The sequence below is a fragment of the Sceloporus undulatus genome, chromosome 1 (assembly GCF_019175285.1).
Source record: "Sceloporus undulatus isolate JIND9_A2432 ecotype Alabama chromosome 1, SceUnd_v1.1, whole genome shotgun sequence".
NCBI lineage: Eukaryota > Metazoa > Chordata > Lepidosauria > Squamata > Phrynosomatidae > Sceloporus > Sceloporus undulatus.
The window spans coordinates 101,187,549-101,206,728 of record NC_056522.1 but is presented as its reverse complement, the minus strand read 5'-3'; the positions used below and the strand labels follow the sequence as shown (position 1 = coordinate 101,206,728).

At 40.0% G+C, this 19,180-nt stretch overlaps 1 protein-coding gene across 2 annotated transcripts in view; it reads left to right on the top strand.

Moving 5' to 3' along the window:
* The window catches only part of NKAIN2 (sodium/potassium transporting ATPase interacting 2), a 718,671-nt gene that overhangs the window by 521,688 nt on the left and 177,803 nt on the right, over positions 1–19,180 (top strand). The window lies entirely within an intron of this gene.

Below are 19,180 nucleotides of genomic sequence, written 5' to 3'. Positions count from 1 at the left end.
ATGTTCCTATAATCCAATTCTTGATTCGATTTATAGCTCAGTGGGAATGGGGCCTCACTGAGTGAAATATATTGTCACATAAGCTTTCATGGACTTGGTCTATTTCCTCAGTTGCACGGAAATACTCCATGCATTTGAGAAATTAGACCAAGTCTACAAAAGTTTATGCTATGAAATTTTTCATTCAGTATCAAAAGTGCTACAATAATCCTTTGAATCTAATAAATAAGGAAATAATAAACATTCTTTGAACAATATTAAATCAAATACTTAAGTAATCACAGAGACAAAAGTTACTATTATGAATATTGGCCAGTGGGGCTGGGGAAATTATTGATAAAAATAAAACAAAATGTGCTGGGAGCAGAAATGTCATACAAATGAAATTCAAAATTAATTTTAGTGTTACCATAGCTATACTTGAAGCTTTACTCAGTAAAAGCCCACCTGCAGTAAATGTTTACAGGAGGGATGAAAAATAGCTCTATCAGATTGTAAACCAAATTCTTGGATTTTTAAAGCTTCTGGGGACTCTGGTGCTGGACCTGCTGCTAACGAAAGTGAGTTCAAAGATAAAACAGAGATCATGCCAATTTGGTACTATAATGGACCTCTTTGATTCTCTTACATGCATGACAGACTTCCTGGTGTACCCCAGCAGAAATCTTCTTTGAAATGAGTGTCAAGGTCTATGGAGAGATTGATCATTTATCTGAAATAATGTTATTTCTCTGGTTTATTCTGTTTGTGCAACCACTGGAAAAACATTTCCTTTCTTGACAGAAGCCTCTGACAGAGCTTATCAACCTGGGGGGGGGGGAATGCCTCTGCTACAATAAGTCGTATACTTATTAAATATTTTTTACTGTTATGTTAAATACTGCAGTGCACATTAAGTAGTTTTTAAAAACCTTATTGTTATGAGCTGTATAACTTTTATCTTTTTTCTTCAAGGCTGAAGGCTTCAGCACTTTGATTTATTTTGGAGTAATGAAACAGAAAGGATGTCCTATTGGTCTAGAAAAGTGGAATATTAACCTTTTTATTTACAATGATGAACCTGGATTCTTGGACTCTTTGACCGTCTTCCACAGAAAGAGGCACAGTCTTCCCAGGGCAAGAAACCATTCCTCCTTCACCCTTCGGAATGGATGCTTTTAATTTGAGCCCCCAGAAGCATATTGTAGCTGTTATGCACATGTGTTTTACATGCTCACTCCTTCCCCTGAAATGGAACATCATTTATGGCTGATTTTCATGGCAAGGTAATAACAGAACAATCGGTTCCCACCCATGAAATTTCATTCCCTGATACTTTTTAAAGCAGATAGAATATAATTAATTTTAAAGCAGGTAGAATAGGTGGCAAGCACCCCCCATGGCCCTTTTTGTAACACCAGTGCTTCCCTAAATGCCCCCCCAGATGAGAAAATTGCTTCCAAATCCTTTTCTCTTCCTGGAAACCTCCTAGAACTGGGTTTTGTTTTGTTTGGTTTGGTTTGCATGGAAATCCCCCCAAAATGAAGCTGCCCCCAACCCAGAAAAGAAACTGGATTTTTGATCACTTTTGGTTTTGTGTTGTCATTATTGTTATCATTGCTTTTTTTCAGCCCTAGTACAATCCTCAGAAGACCTTTGAGGGGCCTCAGGGCTTTTCTTAGGAGGCCTTGACAGAGGCTTGACACTGGGGAGAGTATCACACAGTGTTTTCCTAACAGGGTGGGCATGATATGTAACCTGAATGAAACAAATGTTATTGTACAACCCCATTCTCATTCAGTACTCATCCTGCACCCAGTCTAGCTTTCTCTTGTTCGTGATCAAAACCAGGAAAATTCTGTTCATAGCTGACATGATCGCTTTCAGGCCATTCCAGGTGATGATTGTGCGATAATCCTACTGGTCTCAATCTGTCCTTGTGATCTGATTCGTCAGGACTACCTCCTCCCCTGGTGTCCTAGAACATCCCCAAACTCTACTCTTCTCTTGGTGGTGACATGAGGAGGGTGACACCAGATAACAGAAGTAATTTTATTTTTTCCCATTGTTTTAATTTTTTAAAAAAGATATAGCCATTATTGCATGTTAATGAGGGGAAAAAGCATGCTCGCGACCAAAACATTTTGTTGCATTCCTTCAAATGCCAACATTGGGAGGGATGGTTTCAGTACTCGAAACCTCATAGTAACAGTATGCATGTGCAAAAAACGGATGTGTATAAAATGACCTGAGCACCATTACCACTAGAACAGCAAAGGGTGTGTGATAGTATTCGTTGTCATCATGTTAACATCACACTTTTATGAGTCAAATGGGGTAATACCCATTCCCATATTGTCAGTTTACAGAGCATTTCTGGGACACAATTGGAACGTTATGGATGCTAGTGTGATAATCTCCTGGCTGGCTATTGTGATACTATGTGATCTGTGATACTGTAGCTGAGGTTGGTACTGACCTTTTTTTGGTTACTGGCTATCCTTCCTAGGAGTGATTACAAAAACATTGTCTTCCTTCACTCTCCCCTGCTGGAAAGACCACTCAGCTACAACTGGAAATGGAAAGCACTGGTGGGCAGTTGGGTTTTAGTCAGAATTTTGCAAAGTGCTACTATGGTGCCACCTTGATGTTGGGGATGGGGTTCAGTACCTCAAATAACTACTTTAACCTTCATACTAAATCCAGAGCAGATTCACTGTCCTGCTGACATGGAAGTCACCAGCTGCTATTGGATGGAAAAGAACTTTGCATTAACAGGGTGGGGGGATTGAGTATCTGATTCATGGTCTCTGAGGATGCTGCTACACTGCACAATTAATGCAGTTTGATACCATTTTAACTGTCATGGCTCAGTCCTATAAAATCCTGGGGTTTGTCATTTGTTATGGCACCAGAGCTCTCTGACAAAGAAGGCTAAATATTTCACAAAACTAAAAACTCTAGAATCCCATAGCATTGAGTCATGGCAGTTAAAGCAGTATCAAACTAGAATCTCTGGCCCGTTACAAACGGGCCTTTGTGGCGCCCCCGTCACGTGCTTGGGGTTGGCCGAGGACCTAGCATCCACACCGGCCTCACCCCTAGCACGTGACGGGGGCGTAAAAATGGCGGCACCCTATACACACGGGCGCCACCATTTTTATGTGCCAGACACATAGCATCCGCATGTCGCACCCCGGATATGATGCCGTGAGTGCGCGAGTAGCGCCTTGCAACGTCCCATCCGGGGCGCAAGAAGAAGCACCATTTTGGGGCTTCTTTTTGCTCCGCGAGGGAGCCGCGCAGTTTGGCTGCTACAGCTCCCTCACGGAGCAACTGGCAGAGGCGCGAGACCGCCCGTTTTGGTTCAGCTGCAGCCAGAAACTATTGAAGCAAGTGAAGTTGTATCTTCCAGTTTCTCATCATCAAGAGGAAACAGCAAATGTCATATTCTGTGTCTCTGTTTCATTTTTGAATCATGCACCAAGGAAATAAGCCTGGCTAAAAATGTACATATTTGACAATAGTGTACAGTGCTTTAGCCAATGAAGGGAAAGTGTTAAAATGCAAACATTAAGAAAAGTGCTTCTCAAAATATGCTCACATCCCTGTGTGAGAAAAAAATTCTCATAACCCAGTTCTGCACATGGATGGGATGAGAATGCCTGTGGGGCTTTGAAAAACACAATGAAAATGAAGCTGACAGATTTCCACATCCCTAACTCCACCTCATTTGCCCTGGAGTTGAAGAGCTGAAGGCCATCACACTGTGGCCTCATCCATCTCCCATGGAAGAGAGTGCACCTCTGCACACACTCGATGGCAAGGAGCAAACCAAACCAGAGCCCCCATCGCAATTTCATATAGTAGAGAAGCATTGGCTTCAGGGAACTTGCTTTGGCCTTCACTTCCAGCTGAGAGCAACTTGGCCTCATCTGTTGGCCAGGAAAGAATTGAATGGATTACTTTGCCTCTTCACTCCTTTTGTCCTTTGACATATCCATTTGACTGTGATCCTGTAAGCAAGGAATACCTTCTCTTTCGATATCTGCACTGCATTTAGAATATTGTGGGTGCTTTACAAGCAAAGAGAGAGATAGAAGGGAGGAGGAAGAGATACAGCAGCAGCAGCAGGAGGAGACACAAGTATATATTAAAAAGTATTAATATGTAGTGCACATTTGCCACAGAACAGGACTAGTGCTGCTATAGTGTTGCACCAACCAGATTTACAAACATTGTTGTCTTGAAGCAACTATTACTGCAATCACCTTCCAAACAACACTGTAATCTGAGATAAGGTCATTAGTTTGGCACAGAAATCTTATTCAGTGTGCAGTATATTCAGCAAAGGAAATGTAGTTATTTTGCAACAGAAATTCCAGCTTCAGGGAAAATGTTTGGATCCAGTAGTAATAGCAATAACATGAACATTTCTAATACTGTGTAACAGTGAACTCAGCACTCTCTAAGTGGTTTACAATCTCTAAGCCAATTGCCCCCAACATGCTGGGTATTCATTTTACCGACCTATGAAAGCATGGAAGGCTGAGTCAACCTTGGAACCCTGGGATCGAACTTACAACCTTATGGCTGCAGTACTGGCATTTAACCACTGCACCACCAGGTCTAACATGTAACCACTGGACATCCACTACACAGTAATATGACTGAGGATTTCCCTCTCCTATTACAGTCCATTTAATGCCATCTAGATATATTTTCCTTCTATCAAAGAATGGAAGAACCTCCTCCCCATCACCACCAGAAAGTGCATGGATGGAAATAATGGATATTTCCATCTATTTTAAGGCCAGAATCAAGCTGATTTGTTTTTTCTTGAATATACAAGAAAGACTAATCTCACTTGAACTTGTTTAAAGGGTAGAAGAGGAGAGGGGACAATGCAATCTCTGGTCCTGGTCTGCCTAAGTCGATTTCCTTAGCAAATCTAGTAATTAGGATGGCCTTAGTTCAGAAAGGCACATAAGCATTAAAGTAGATTTAAGTACATACCTAAAAGTTCAAGCATATCCTCAAGTATGTTAATGGCAGAGATGTGCATGTGATTAAATACTTTTATGAGTTTAGACTGTGGTAAATGGAGAGGCAGACTAGGTGGAGAGATTAAGAAAAAGAAAGAGGGAACCTAGGACAGTGCAGTCATGAATATTAATAGCTTCATTTCAGATCTTTCCAGAAGTCACTGTGATTTTACTTAATAGCCAGTCACACCACTTGCTTATGCTATTACTTTGTGTATGTCAAAGGGCAGACCCTTAGATGAATGCCCAACCTAGAGCCAACATATTCCTTTTAAGATAGAGAGATCTTAAGTCCCCATCTGCCTATCCATCTGAAGGTGATTTGTTAGAACCACCAGTCTTGATTTGCAATTTTGCTCATCTGAAATAATCTTTTATTGTATTTCTTTATAATCATAGGATTTATGGGGTATTTCTTGTAGGCTTCTTTATCTTTTAGAATTCCACCCTCACATTTTCAGCTTATAAAAACTATAAAGGCTGGAGAAAATTGTGGAAGAGGAAGTCTCACTATTCTGACAAAAGCACAAAAGTATCTCCTGGTTATGGTAATGCTTATTTTATTGCTAGGTGTCAATCTGAGGTGTAGCAGGAGGAAGAATTACAAGTGTTAGAAAAGGAAGGATTATTGTTTTTATTAAAGTGACATCCATTCTAGAGTTTTGGAGCCATGTAGAGTTTTTAAATGTTTGGAATTATAGAAAATAATTTATTGCTATCATTTGGAGCTGAAGCAGTTGTATGTGTGAGAGACATAGAGGTTATAGAAGGGCAGAAAATAAGAATATAGACAATATTGTAGAGTAGATTGGGTAGATAATATATAAAGTCACAAAATAGCTAGATAACATATTTGTGATTTACCACACCTTTTGTTTCTCTAACAACCGACTCTCAAACTAGAAACAGCATATGAAGTAACCTTTCCCAGAGGATACTACCAAGACATCAAGTGAGAATTCCTGAATAATTCCCTGTGAATTTTTTTAACAAAAAATTTGTGATGGAAAGCGGGCCTGAGTCTTGGCTTCATGGGTTCTCCCAGGACGCTGCTTTTGACACAGTCATATGGAGACCAGTAGCTTTTGCTTCAGTTCAGCATCCAGAAACAAGCTTACTGCAACTGTGGTTTATGAAACTGACTTGTTACCATAAACTTTAGTTACAATTAACCCCAGTTCTGGGTTTGGACATAATGTGAAATTGTGATTATTTGAAATCACAAGCAAAAGCTTTCCATTTCTTCCTTGCAACTGAACTGGAAGAAGAGATGGCATGGAGTTGCATACAAAACTGAGGCTTACACACATAGCAATAAAACTCTGCTTATTCCTTTATCAGAACAGAACTGATCCATCAAGACCACTTCTACATTGACTGTTAAACTTTCGTAAGACCTTTCCCAGCATGCTATAAATTCACTGTTAGAATTCTGCAGTCTCTAGATGGGCATTGCATACCACCCCCCAGCCTTCATCACCAAAATTAAATAAATATAATAATAATGGAGAATCATACTGCTGAAAGCTTCCAAGTGGTGCAGTTCTTGTGCATCACAAGACATTCACTCTCTCTTTTTCATTTTCTCTCTCTCATGCACACATTTGATTCTCTCCCCACCCATCATCTTAAAAAAAATTGGAATGTGATCTTACAGTCAACTGGAAGTATGGACCAGGGGGTTGAGAGTGGGAAATGGCCTAGGTGTGGTCCTGGATCAAACAGGGTGCCCACTCCAGGTTCAATAAATAGATGTTTTCTTGTTGGTGTTGTTGTGTGCCTCCAAATCATTTTTTACTTATGGTGAACCTACCATAGGGTTTTCTTGGCAAGTTTCACCAGAAGGGTTTGCCATTGCCATTCTCTGAGGCTGAAAGAGTGTGATTTGTCCAAGGTCACCCACTGAGTTTTTATGTTTGAGCAGGGAATTAAACTCTGATCTCCAGAGTCATAGTGCAACACTCAAACCACTATAGTACACTGGCTCTGTACAGTACCTCTTTACAAAAAGAGGATTACAAGCTGTAGTGATCTGTGAGCTGGATGAAGACTCTAGGAGACCAAGTTTCAAATCCCCACTCAGCCATGGAAACTCACTGTGTGACACTGGACAAGTTGCACTCTCTAAACTTCCAAAGATTGGCAAACCTCTTCTGAAAAAAATCTTGTAATGCAATTGTCCTAAGATCATCATAAGTCCAAAATGACCTGAAGACACACAGCAGCAAGGGTGTGACAATCTGGGTAGGGTAAATGAATCTATTGTTAAACCAAGTAGACTCACTACACCCAGCCACCGTTTGCCATTATTATCTTTTTTTAATTGGGAAAAAAAGTAAAATAACATTCAGATACTTTAATGGTATACAGTGGTGCCTCGGGTTACGAAATTAATTCGTTCCGCCACGGCGTTCGTAACCCGATTTTTTTCGCAACCCGAAAAAGGCTTTTCCGAAGCGCGGCTAGCGGCTGGAAAGCCGCTAGCCGCGCTTCGCATTTGAATTTCGCATCGATATTTTTTTCGTAACCCAAAAAAAATATCGTAACCCGGAACAGTTTTTTCCTATCTATTTTTTTCGTATCCCGGAAATTTCGTAACGCGATCAATTCGTATCCCGGGGTACCACTGTATTGCAGAATAATGAATAAGCAGTTGTTGTCCAATGTGAAGTCGAAGGCTTTCATAGCTGGCATCCATAGTTTTTTGTGGGTTTTTCGGGCTATGTGGCCATGTTCTAAAAGAGTTTATTCCTGATATTTCGCCAGCGTCTCTGGCTGGCATCTTCCCTGTATATAGAACAGTATATGGCGTGTTGGTGTCCAGTTTAAGATCAAGATAAATAATTCTGCTGTTTCTGTTATCTGGTTGCCAAATAATGCATGTGTAAAAAAATATTATTGAAGTATCAGATTAAAACTTTCGTTAGGTGCTTGAAATAGTTTGGGGGTGATTGTGTGTGTGTTTATTTTATTGTAGCTGTTCAACTCTGAACAACTTTTTCTGATGCATTTTTGCCCATTTTGATATTTATAAAATGGGAACAAATCCATAAAGATTTTTCCCAGAGGAAAAAAAAACCCTTCAAGATTTCAACATATGATTATTGAAGTATCAGATTAAAACTTCATTATATATTACCCTCAAATTTATTAAATTTGATTCCATCCCTCTGTGACTCTGTCATTAGCTTAATCATATTCTTTGTCCTGGCAAATGATTTTAGCATTTGCTCTTGTGGAATTTCACTCTTCTGATGGGTAGACGTAATCTAATTTGTAGCCTAAATGTATTCATGCTCACATTCTTTTGTGTTTATAAGATACTTTGTTCTTTTGCTACATCCTCCCTTTGCTTGGCATTCTTTGGAAGACAATGTCCTGCCTGGACCTAAATTCATGGGGGGGGGGGGTTAGGAGGGGGAAATTAAGCAGCTGCTATAATTACTAACTAATGAATGGTATACATTAGGACCACCATCAATCAAAAACAAGTAGGAAAAACAACAACAACACAGCATAAGGATTTATAGCAATCTTGATAATAAAAAATTGATTTAACTGCATCCCAGTATTTTCATTTCCTTTTTCACCATTAAACTACAATTCAAGAAATTTCTTTTATTTATTGACTGACTTTAGAGGGCTCTGGAAATAACTTCAAACTCTAGAAACCTGCTTTGAAATAACAATGTAGCTGTCAACAAATTGAGTTTGATGTCCTAGCTTTCTTGAGAACAATGGTCTGCCTTGTCTTTGGATAGTCTCATGAACTTTAATATAATTGTCAATCTGATCAAGGAAGACAAAGCGATCAGTTTATTAACATACTGTAGAAACCAGAGCCTCTTCTCAGTCTACAAAGCATATGGCGTGTTGGGAACAGTGTGGTACATAGTTAACGTGAAACTAGTGAACTCATGCAGAAGCATGTCAGAAAAAAGGAAGTGTCTGATTCAAATGCAGTGGTCTTCCATTATGGAGAATATATATTGTGAAATGAGTATCATGTTTACATTTATGACACATACTGTATCATGCTTTACTTCCACAAGCAAAACCAAAGTTAAAACAGTAAGAAATAGTTTGTTCAAAAATATGTTTATCATCTCTTCAAAAAAAAGTTAGCACACTCTTAATTCCCCTCTGCATGTGATTCCATATTTTTTAAAAAACAGAAACATGGAGATCTACTTCTTACATGGAGTTGAACACAAAACCATATTTGTAGGTCTCCAGAGTCACACGCTCAAATTGCTGACTCTCTTTGTTCTTGTTATTGTACTATGCCTTCTGTGCTTTATTATGCTTCTTGTTGCTGTTGCTGCTGCTGCTGCTGCTGCTGCTGCTGCTGCTGCTGCTGCTGCTGCAACATGGAAATGATTGGGGAACTGTACCTGGCCCCAGTTCTGAACTTGTGGCCTAGATGGTAGGTTTACTAGCCCTGTTCCAGGCATTCTTAAGAACCTATATCAGGCATGCTCCTCGGACATGGATGGTCATGCAAACCAAGTATCCTACGTGATGAACAACCAACTGCAGCCAAAAAAAGGCCTATGAATGGAGCCAACATGGTGTACTGGTTTGACTAGAAACCAGAGTTTGAATCCCTGCTAGGCCATGGAGACCTAATGGGTGACCTTGGGCCAGTCATACAGTCTCAGCCTCAGAGAAAGGCAATGGTAAACCCTCTCTGAGTAAATCTTGTCACACAAACCCCATGATGGCTCTGTGTTAGGGTTGCCATGAGTCAAAAACTACTTGAAAGCGCACAACAACAATATACTTGGAGGACACCTTCCGCATGAACAGTAACCTCAGTTTACAGTGGTCACCATCTTATGGAAGATGTCCTATAGTCATACATCTGTACCTCTCCTTCAGACTGATGTGGACCATGTATAGGCTGGGAAGGAATATGGTCAAAGCATCACGATCTAGGGAGTGCAACTAGCTCACATATTCTTGGGTGCTTTGTCATACATTTGAAAGTCAGTGGTTGATTTCAGTTCAAACCTTAGGTGAAATTCATTTATGTTGACACATGGGAGTTTGAATCTTCATTGCATTTCCAAAGGCTCTGATGTTCTGAGATGCTTTCATAAAAATGTATACTGCATTTGGAGTATTAGACGAGGAAAAAAGTGTTGCCAATACACATTTCACTGTTTCAAACTGCCACCCAATAAAGCAGAATATTTAAGGGATACAATAAAACAGGCATGATTATTTTTTGTACCAGGACTTTGTAGACCTGTCAAGCAGTCATTTCTTTTCCCTGCTGAAGAAGTTGGCAACTAACTTTGAAGCCTGTTCTGTCCTTCCTCCTTGATTAATGTTTCACAGCAACAGAAAGTGACACCCCACGATTTTCCTATTGCTACAGTAGTACTTACCTGATTGATTATAAACTCTAAAAGATATACAGATGAAATAAATCCTTTGGTGGGGAGGCTTACCCAGAATGTGTGTGTATGTTTGTGCATATTTTCAGTGGAGACATTTTATATGTTTTTTTCAAGAGTACATATTCTCCCATAATTTACAGTGGATTTGTGTGCATACAGTATTTCAATGCATTAAAAAGCCTAAGGGTGATTGTTATGGAAAATAATTAATGTGTCTTAATACATTTTTGAAATAAATAAATAAATAAATAAATAAACTACATGCTCTGCTGTGGTACTGCTATATGATGAGGTGTAGAACCAAAGACGTATATACATATATAACAGTAAGCAGGCATAATGAATAATTTCTACAAAAAAGCAAAAACTGATGTCCTTGGAGGGGTTGTAAAAAGTCCTTGTAAGGTGCATGTCACCAGTGGGCCACACATTTTCCATTCTTGAATTAAATTATGGGAGTAATATCTATATTTTTTCTGCAGAGGAGTTAATCTGAGTTAATTTTCACCATGCTTGAATATAGGTCTCTGTTTTCAATGCCAGTCCTAGAAAATGGAAAGTTACTAAGTGATATACAGTAAGAAAGATCATTGAAAAATTACTTTGCTTAATATTAAGTAATCACAACAGGCTACTACATAATTAAGCAGGGACATTTTCCATATCAGATCAATTTATGGACATGACGGAGCTACAACTTTCTCTTTTGCAAATTGAAAGTACAATCCTGACTGGCTCAGATGGCTAATAGAGACCTGAGCCTGTACTAGGCCAACTAAAACTGCTGAATCCCAACCCTACCCAACCTTGGTTGCGACTGAAATTATTTAGGATAACTCTGGTCTGACTTTCTGCTGCTATTGAAGCTGTGTCCCAGGTTTAAGGAGGTGTGGATCTGACATAACTCTGTTCCTACCTCACTTTGCCCATTTCTGTCCCTTTCTTGTTTTGTTTTGTTCTTCTGCCGGCAGATCTTGGCCAGCAGAGCAGCTCTGCTGGGAAATCTCAGATCAGCTGACAAAAGAGGTTTCTGCCAGAAGAGTTTCAATTTAGTCCCATTAGAAAATGTATCAAGATGGGTCACTTCATGAGGATTTGCACAGCATGTCAAATCAAATTGTGCTTGAATAAGTTCTTTAAATTATAGCATAGATAAACTATGCTGGGCTTCCACCTGCCACCTCTAAAAAAATCTGAATGTTTATACTTAGATGTTAAAATCAGTATACAAAACAAATGCATTAGGTAATCATTGAAATGTATAGGCAGAGTGTGTCTTTAGTGGCAATATGTCATGAACAGTAAACTAAGCCTCTTCATATTTTCAGAACATACAAACTAGACCAGAGATATTTAGAGTTACACTTGTGTTTTCCTTAGGGAAAGTAATAGAACAGACACAACTCCAGAGCAACTTCTGCTTGTTAATAATTCTTTAATTTTCTATAAAAACATATAAAATTCTATACAAACTATAATTTTCTTATACTTTGCATCTCATGTGGATGAATGTGTTATATCCAAAACTTGAGATTTTTGTAAGACATATATGATAAAAACAGCTCAGTTTAATCATGCTTTTTAGAACCTAAGGCCAGAATCTAGTGGCGTACTTCCATTGGCTCTTACAGCTTCTGCCAGCATTGGATGGCTGCACCAGAAGGGAGAGGAAAATAGGTTGGCAGTTCTGCTAACACCAAGGTACACCACTGAATCACTGCCTCACTTTGCAAGTACCAGAGAAAATGTTTAGAATACCAGTGATGAAATCTGCCTTTGAAAACCATTAGAACTGGATGCATTAGGGATGAAATTAACATGGTGACATCAAAAGTGTTAATGCTGTATGAGTGAATCAGAAAAAGAAGTGATTAATATGGTATAAAGGAGACAGTTTCTCATCCTACACCCTCCTTTAGAGCTGAGTTATTATGCCAAAGAAGAGCAAGCAGTGAGAACCATTAAAGGATGAACAGAAGGAAAACCCATTTGATTCTTATTGGCCACCTCCTGTTTTTTGAATAATGTTCAATAACACAGCAGAATAGATCTTTACCTCTCTTCTCTGTGAGATCCATTATCTCTGATTAATTTCTCATGTTTTATAGAACTGAGCTTCACGGGGAAAAAAATCCCTCCACCATTCCATTATGTTCTGAGCTGAATACTAATAGGGCATTATCCAAATAAAAACTTAATGGTTTAGATGACAAGGTTAGCTCGGCCAGGTCGTAGTATGCTAAACCTTTTAGCACTGTGTATGGTCAATTGAAATTTATTCATATCTAATGAAATAACTGGCTCAAAAGCAAAGCTTTATGTACTATGTAAAAGTGTAGCCTTGCAAAGTTGCAAAGCTTAATTTAAAATCTTGAAAAAGAAAACCCTCTAGAAGCTGAGTGGCAGTGAGATCAAAGGATACAGCCAGGTTTAAATACAGTACAAAATGGACTGCCTAATATTACTCTATCAAAAATTGCTCCTGCTCTGGCTTCGCTGTTGTCAGCGCTGCATCTTTCAGAATTTGTAGCACACAATAATCCCAAAGGCTTTCATGCTTGGATTGTAGCAGAGTGTATAGATTCTATAATTCATTTGATAAAGGAGAACCTCTTTGCTACGCAGACTTTAGAGGAGGGAGAAACAAAACCAATTGCATGGTCTTGTTACCCCCAATCATCCCTCTTATATTTCATATCAATTTAATCTTTAAAATGATGCTGAGGTGGGTAGCCTAAGAGCCACCCCCACTGCAAAAAACCTAGCCAGACCATATTTGCAAAATTGGTTGGCTCTAGCAAGGGGTAAGCAAGAGCACCCACCACGATGAGGTCACCCAAGACTGATCTATTTAATTGCAATTTAGCAGGATTGATCTCCTGTCCAGCTGTTACTGCCTCTCTAGATTCCATGTGCTTATGTCAAAAAGCAAAGACGTTGGGATCTTTTCTTTTTCTCAGTTCAACTTTTATCAGTGAAACAAATGTTCCAATTACCAAATGTTGAGTTAGAGTGAGGTCCAAATCAAGTCAGACCAGACCTGAATCAGTCTAAATCACGGGATGGTCTGAATCACAAAACTGAACTCCAAACAAAATTGGCAGGAGGGCTTTACATTTGGTTTCAGAGAATCAGAGAAGCATAGCTTCATAGAGTTGAGAGAGGCTTCATGGGCCATCAAGTCCAATGCTCTGCTCAGTGCAGGATCTCCAGATAAACCACCTCCAGCCAGTAGCTGTCTAACCCCTTGTGGAGATAAGGCAGATTTGAGCAGGCAGAGGAAAGCCCTGGCAATATCCAATCAGGAGGGGTCAAGTGCCAGCCAATGAGAGTGGAGTCAGAAGTAGGTATAAATAGAGGAGGAGAGAGGACAGAGGGTTGTTGTTGTTGGTGGTGTTGTTAGTTACTTGGTTAGGGACACAACACAAATTGCTGTTGCTGTTTTAGTACAGTGCCCCCATGTCATACGTGGGCATGCCTTACGCAGCTTCCAACATACACAGGAAGCTGCACCAGACTAATGGCACATGCACCACTGCCACACCACCATGGGCACAAACCCCATTATCTTTAATGGGGCTTGAGCATCCGCGGAATTTCCCTTACATGGGGGAGGGCAGAATGGATCCCCCATGTAAGGGAAGGGACCACTGTACAACATGAGGGGATGAAGAGCTGGAGAGGCTAGGTTATACTGCAGATAAAGGCAGTTAAAAGTTTTTAAAAGCACCCAAGAGAGGACTAAGAGTGTCCACAAACGTAAAACAATGTAGCAACTAAAGTATACCAATAATGTATCAAATGTGAACAACATCCCAACAAATGATACTGTATTTAAGTTAACCTTCAAATAAACTTATAATGTTGTTTTGAGAAATGACTGTTTGGAATGCTTTCAAAGATACAGTTACACACTATAAACACTGAGGAAGATATTTTGGTATTAAGTCCCTTTGAGTAGTTTGGGGAGAAAGTAGGTCTTCGTCACAGCTTAGTGGCAGCTGTGGCACAAGTTAGCACAAGAATAAAAGGGTTTTTAAAAGGAAAACAAAGAGGTTTTGGGCAGTGCCAGGGTGTGACCGTTACACCCCTTTTTGAAGGCATCCAGGAAAGGAGATCCCATCAACTGTCTCGGCAACTGGTTCCCCTGCTGAACCACTGTTACTGTCAAGAAGTTGAACTGAAATCTACCCTCCTGCAGCCCCAAGCCACCAGACCTTGACAGACAGCCCCTAAGGCACGCCATGGCCCCAATCTGGCCTTTCCACAGAGCAAAAAGGAACCTCAAAAAGCTGCTCCTTTTTGCACCGCACAAAGGGCACCCTAGCTGCTGCAGTGGCTTTTATCTGCTTCTTCAGCACAGTGTGTGTAAACGCTGTGCCAAAGACATGTCACGACAACGCCCACCATGTGGTTACTTGGGCAGCATCACACCAGCATGGGGGCAGAGTCGGGGTAGCCGGCATGCAGTCTCCATGCCCTCACTCTGCCCCCACGCTGGCTCTTTATGCTGATTTCTACAACCCCTAAGTAGCCCCTAAGTAGCCAGAAGAGCCACAGTATTTCCAGCTGTTCTGAGGCAATACAGGATCTGATGGCAGTCACCAATGCTACCATTCAGCCCTCCACTGTTCTGGACCTCTTCTTCAGGGCCAGAAACACACTGAGTATGGTGGTTTGCCACATCCCTTTGTGAATTAACAAACACAACTGAAAATGAAAGTAATCATCCAGGATCCACCTGCTGGTCTCCCTGTCTCAGATCACAATGCTACAAAAGGGAGCAAGATTTCTGGGTGATCTCTTCTGTGTTCCTGTGGACATTTCAGTCCAAACCAAGCCTGATCACGGCATTACTGGGGGAAACCAGGAACTTAAATTATTCTTGTGCTGCCCATGTTTTACAGTGGGCCCTTAGTATCTGCTAGGGTTCCCCTGTGAATACGAAATCAGTGGATGCGTAAATCCCATTACATACGATGGCATATAAAACCGTGTCCCTTTTATAAAATGGCAAAATCAAGGTTTGGTTTTTGGAATTTATATTTTTAAAATATTTTTAAGCCATGAATGGTTGAATCTGTGGATAAAGAATCAGTAGATACTGAGGGCTGACTGTATGTAGTTAGTCTGTCTGGTTTGTATTTTCCTTTAAGTCACTTTTTAAGCTGCAGAGTAAGATATAAATGTTTCAGATAAATAAATCTATATATTTATTATAAAGGGGAAAATGGGTATCAGTTTTCGTGTTACACAAATCACTTTGAGAAATATCTATGTGTCTTCAGTAAGAAACAAAAAAATAGTTTGCTTGCTTGTCTTGATCTAGTACTGATTTTTTTCTGACATGAATACAAATTCTCCAAACCTACAAGAACTGACCCTTTTATTTGCATATGTAGAACTTCCAGTCAAATAATCAGAATCAACAGAACATACAGGAGCTTCATATTTGTCTGGAGCTCCCCATCCTGCAAGACTTGCCCCTTCTCTTTGTAGAACTTCCAACCCAGTCAATTGAACAGAATAGCCTGAGCACACAGCAACTTTGTATTAGCTTCAGAGCATGTGTGTCTCCCTTAGTTTAAAACAATTTAAATTGCTTTGATATAAAGAAATTCAAGCACATATCATTGCAGGAGCTAATTTATTAGCAAACTGCAAATGTAATCACTTTCTGGAAGTTAGTTTATCATTTGTTCTCAGTATTTTCATAGATATAATACTTTCACTTTACTTATTAGAGTGATGCATTCCTTTTACTGGAGAAATACTCTTTCCATGAATTCCATTAAACCACAATCAACTAAATTACCAGTGATATGGTATAAATTGTCCTATTTTGAGTTCAGATTTCCCAGTGTTTCACAATATTCTGAAACCAACAAAGAAAGGGAGGGGGGAAGCTCTTGATAGCATTCTCCCCAGCTAGAATCCTATTGAGTATACCAGCTTTCCAATTCAAAGCAATAAAGGCATTGATCTTCCAGCTCTCTGACACAGTAGTCCCACTAATTCTGCATTAGCATTAAACATACACATACACAAGAGTATAAGAAGCTCCGGGAGACAGTTCAAACACATCTCTGCATTTCCCAGGACCAAATCAGCTAGTGAATACTTTATTTAAAAAGCTGACACAGACACTACAGTTAGACTGGTAAATCTACCTACCATCTGCCAAATTCTTAAATAAAGTTTTCAGCCACTGTTTCAGTCTTCAGAAAAAGAGAGTTCTTTTTGTACCTATCTCTCCAGCAAGTCATTCTTAAAGTCCATTCCTTTTAGTGCTGAGACAGCATCTAGAGGGACTTGTGGGGTGGGGGCAAGAGCTGATGACTAACTAGGCTTCCCTCCCTCACTTTTATAGACTCAAGTCATTTAAAAGCTGGCATGCAGACATTGCTTCCTGAGAGGATTCATGCGAAAGATAATGGAAGCTCTTATGTTAAGTTTGGAAAAATTACTTTTTAGGTTACAATTCCCAGAATCACTCATGCAGCAACACTGCCTGGGTTTTGAAGATTTATGCTTTGGAAAGTTGGGTGTTGTGGGGGGGGGGGTAAGTCTCTGGATAAGGCATAAAATTTTGGAAGAGGAAGTATATGTGTGATGAGGCTGTTTGACCAAAGTATGGAAGATTAATGAACTTCCCAAATTCTTTCCACAATCCACATGGCAACTGTGCCAGGCAAGAGAACCAGCAGGACTCTTCCAAACCTACCTCTTTGATACTTCATGGAGGAGGATGGAAGCCAGGTTCATTGCTCCACCTTAACAAATGAACTTTATTAGTAGCTCTATTTCTTATCACATCTCAGGCTGACCAAAAAATTTGGAAGCTTTTTGGATTTTTTTCCAAAAGCACCATTTTGTGCTCATATTTCTTTCATGATAACCAACAGAGAACAGAAGAAAGGAACTGAAAGGCGTAACTCTGGTTCCTACACACTCACGTTTATGTTGTTTGATTACTCTGTAGTTGGTGGCTCAATGGCAGTAGAATATGAAAGTCAATCCACCAAAAAGATGAAATAATGTAATAACAAAGACTTGTCTGTGGCTCTAGCTCAGTGATGATCTATGCACACATGAAAGGCTCCAGTCATAGTGCATATATATATATGTGAACCACACCAAGAAATTTGTAAAATGCCAACAGATTATTCAACATCAGAAAATTCAAAAGATTTCTAAATGACCAGCAGTTTGTCTTCATAATGAATTTTGGCATGGTACAGATGCGCCAAATGCTCCATGCTGGCAGCGTACAAGGGTTAAGGGACCGTGCAGCAACCACATGGTCCCTAACCCTAGTATGGCATGGCACCATAACAATGGTGGTGCCCCATGTATATGGGCACTGCCATTGTTACATGATGGTCACATAGCGTCTGCACATTGTGCTGCGCTTGTGGCATCACAAGTGCACCATTGGTGCACTTGACATCACAACGGCGTCGCAAAAAGAATCCACTTTTCATGAGTCCTTTTTCCTCCACAGGGAAGCCGCATGGTTTGGTGGCTGTAGTTTCCTTGCGGGGGGGGAAAGGCACCGGCAGGCCTCCCTTTTTGGGAGGTCTGTACCGCACCATAGCTATGCTGGATTGTTTAGTCAAGTTTTTGGCCTGGGATCACACTGCAGACTAAGATTTTTCAGGCTTTCTCTCTAATGTGGAGAGCTGAGTCCACTGAGATGTATGTATGCATGGAGATATATGCCATGCTCCTCTGTTGATGTGGCTGGAGTCTGGTTGGTGCACTATGGCGGTGTAACTATACCGGGGTATATGGTGATGGCAGGATGGTGATTTCATTGATTGATGGCAATCAATGAAAGAGTTGAGGTACTGGAGTAATAAATTACTAACAGCTGGCAGATTTTGTCTGCCTTCCCTTACTACCACATAACCCTAGAAAAAGTGCTAGTTCTAGCACCAAGAGAATCCCAACTTTTGTATCTCCTTCCTCCACTGAGATATATCAGCGTTGGAACTCCTATGTTAGTAATTAAGCACTTGACTGAGCAAAGGTTTGTAAACTGGAAGACTTCCATTTTAAAAACACACCCCTCGGAATTATTTAAATTAATGTAGTTTCTGTCAAGTTTTGCTTCAGTCTGGGTATTAGTGATATAATTTCCAGTTCCAAAGCCAGTCATCCCAACCCAGTAATGGTGATCTGTGTTTGGAAACAGTCTTCAGCAAATGGGCTCCTTTCAATATGGTTACATATATAAGGAATCCCTGCATTTAACTAAAGAAATATATTAGAATTGCTGTTTGTTAACTGGCTAGGACTGTCTATGACTATAATTTGAGGGGTAAGACTAGATGATGATTTGAGGTCTCAAAGTAAGTTAGAATTCAGCTATTGTAAAGACTCGTTTCAGATTTTGTAATTCTTGGTTTGGGTTTTCCTGTTTGTATTTGTCTATAAAACACTTGTGAGAAGGATGCTGGGTACTCTCTTTGCATCCCAGGATGCTGGAAGCCCAGTACTGTAATTAAATTTCTGTGCCTTGTGAATTTTCAGCTGGTCTAGTGGTTATTCTGGGCTTGGTTTCTCCTTCACACACACAACAGTGGCTTGGGTGTAACTCAGGCAGATCTGGATTCAAAAACCTATCAAAAAGGGGGAAATCACAAAAAAGGAATTCAAAGAAATAGCAGGCATGTGTAGGGGTAAAGTCAGAAAAGCTAAAGCGCAGAATGAACTCAGGCTTGCTAGAGAGGTTAAGAACAATAAAAA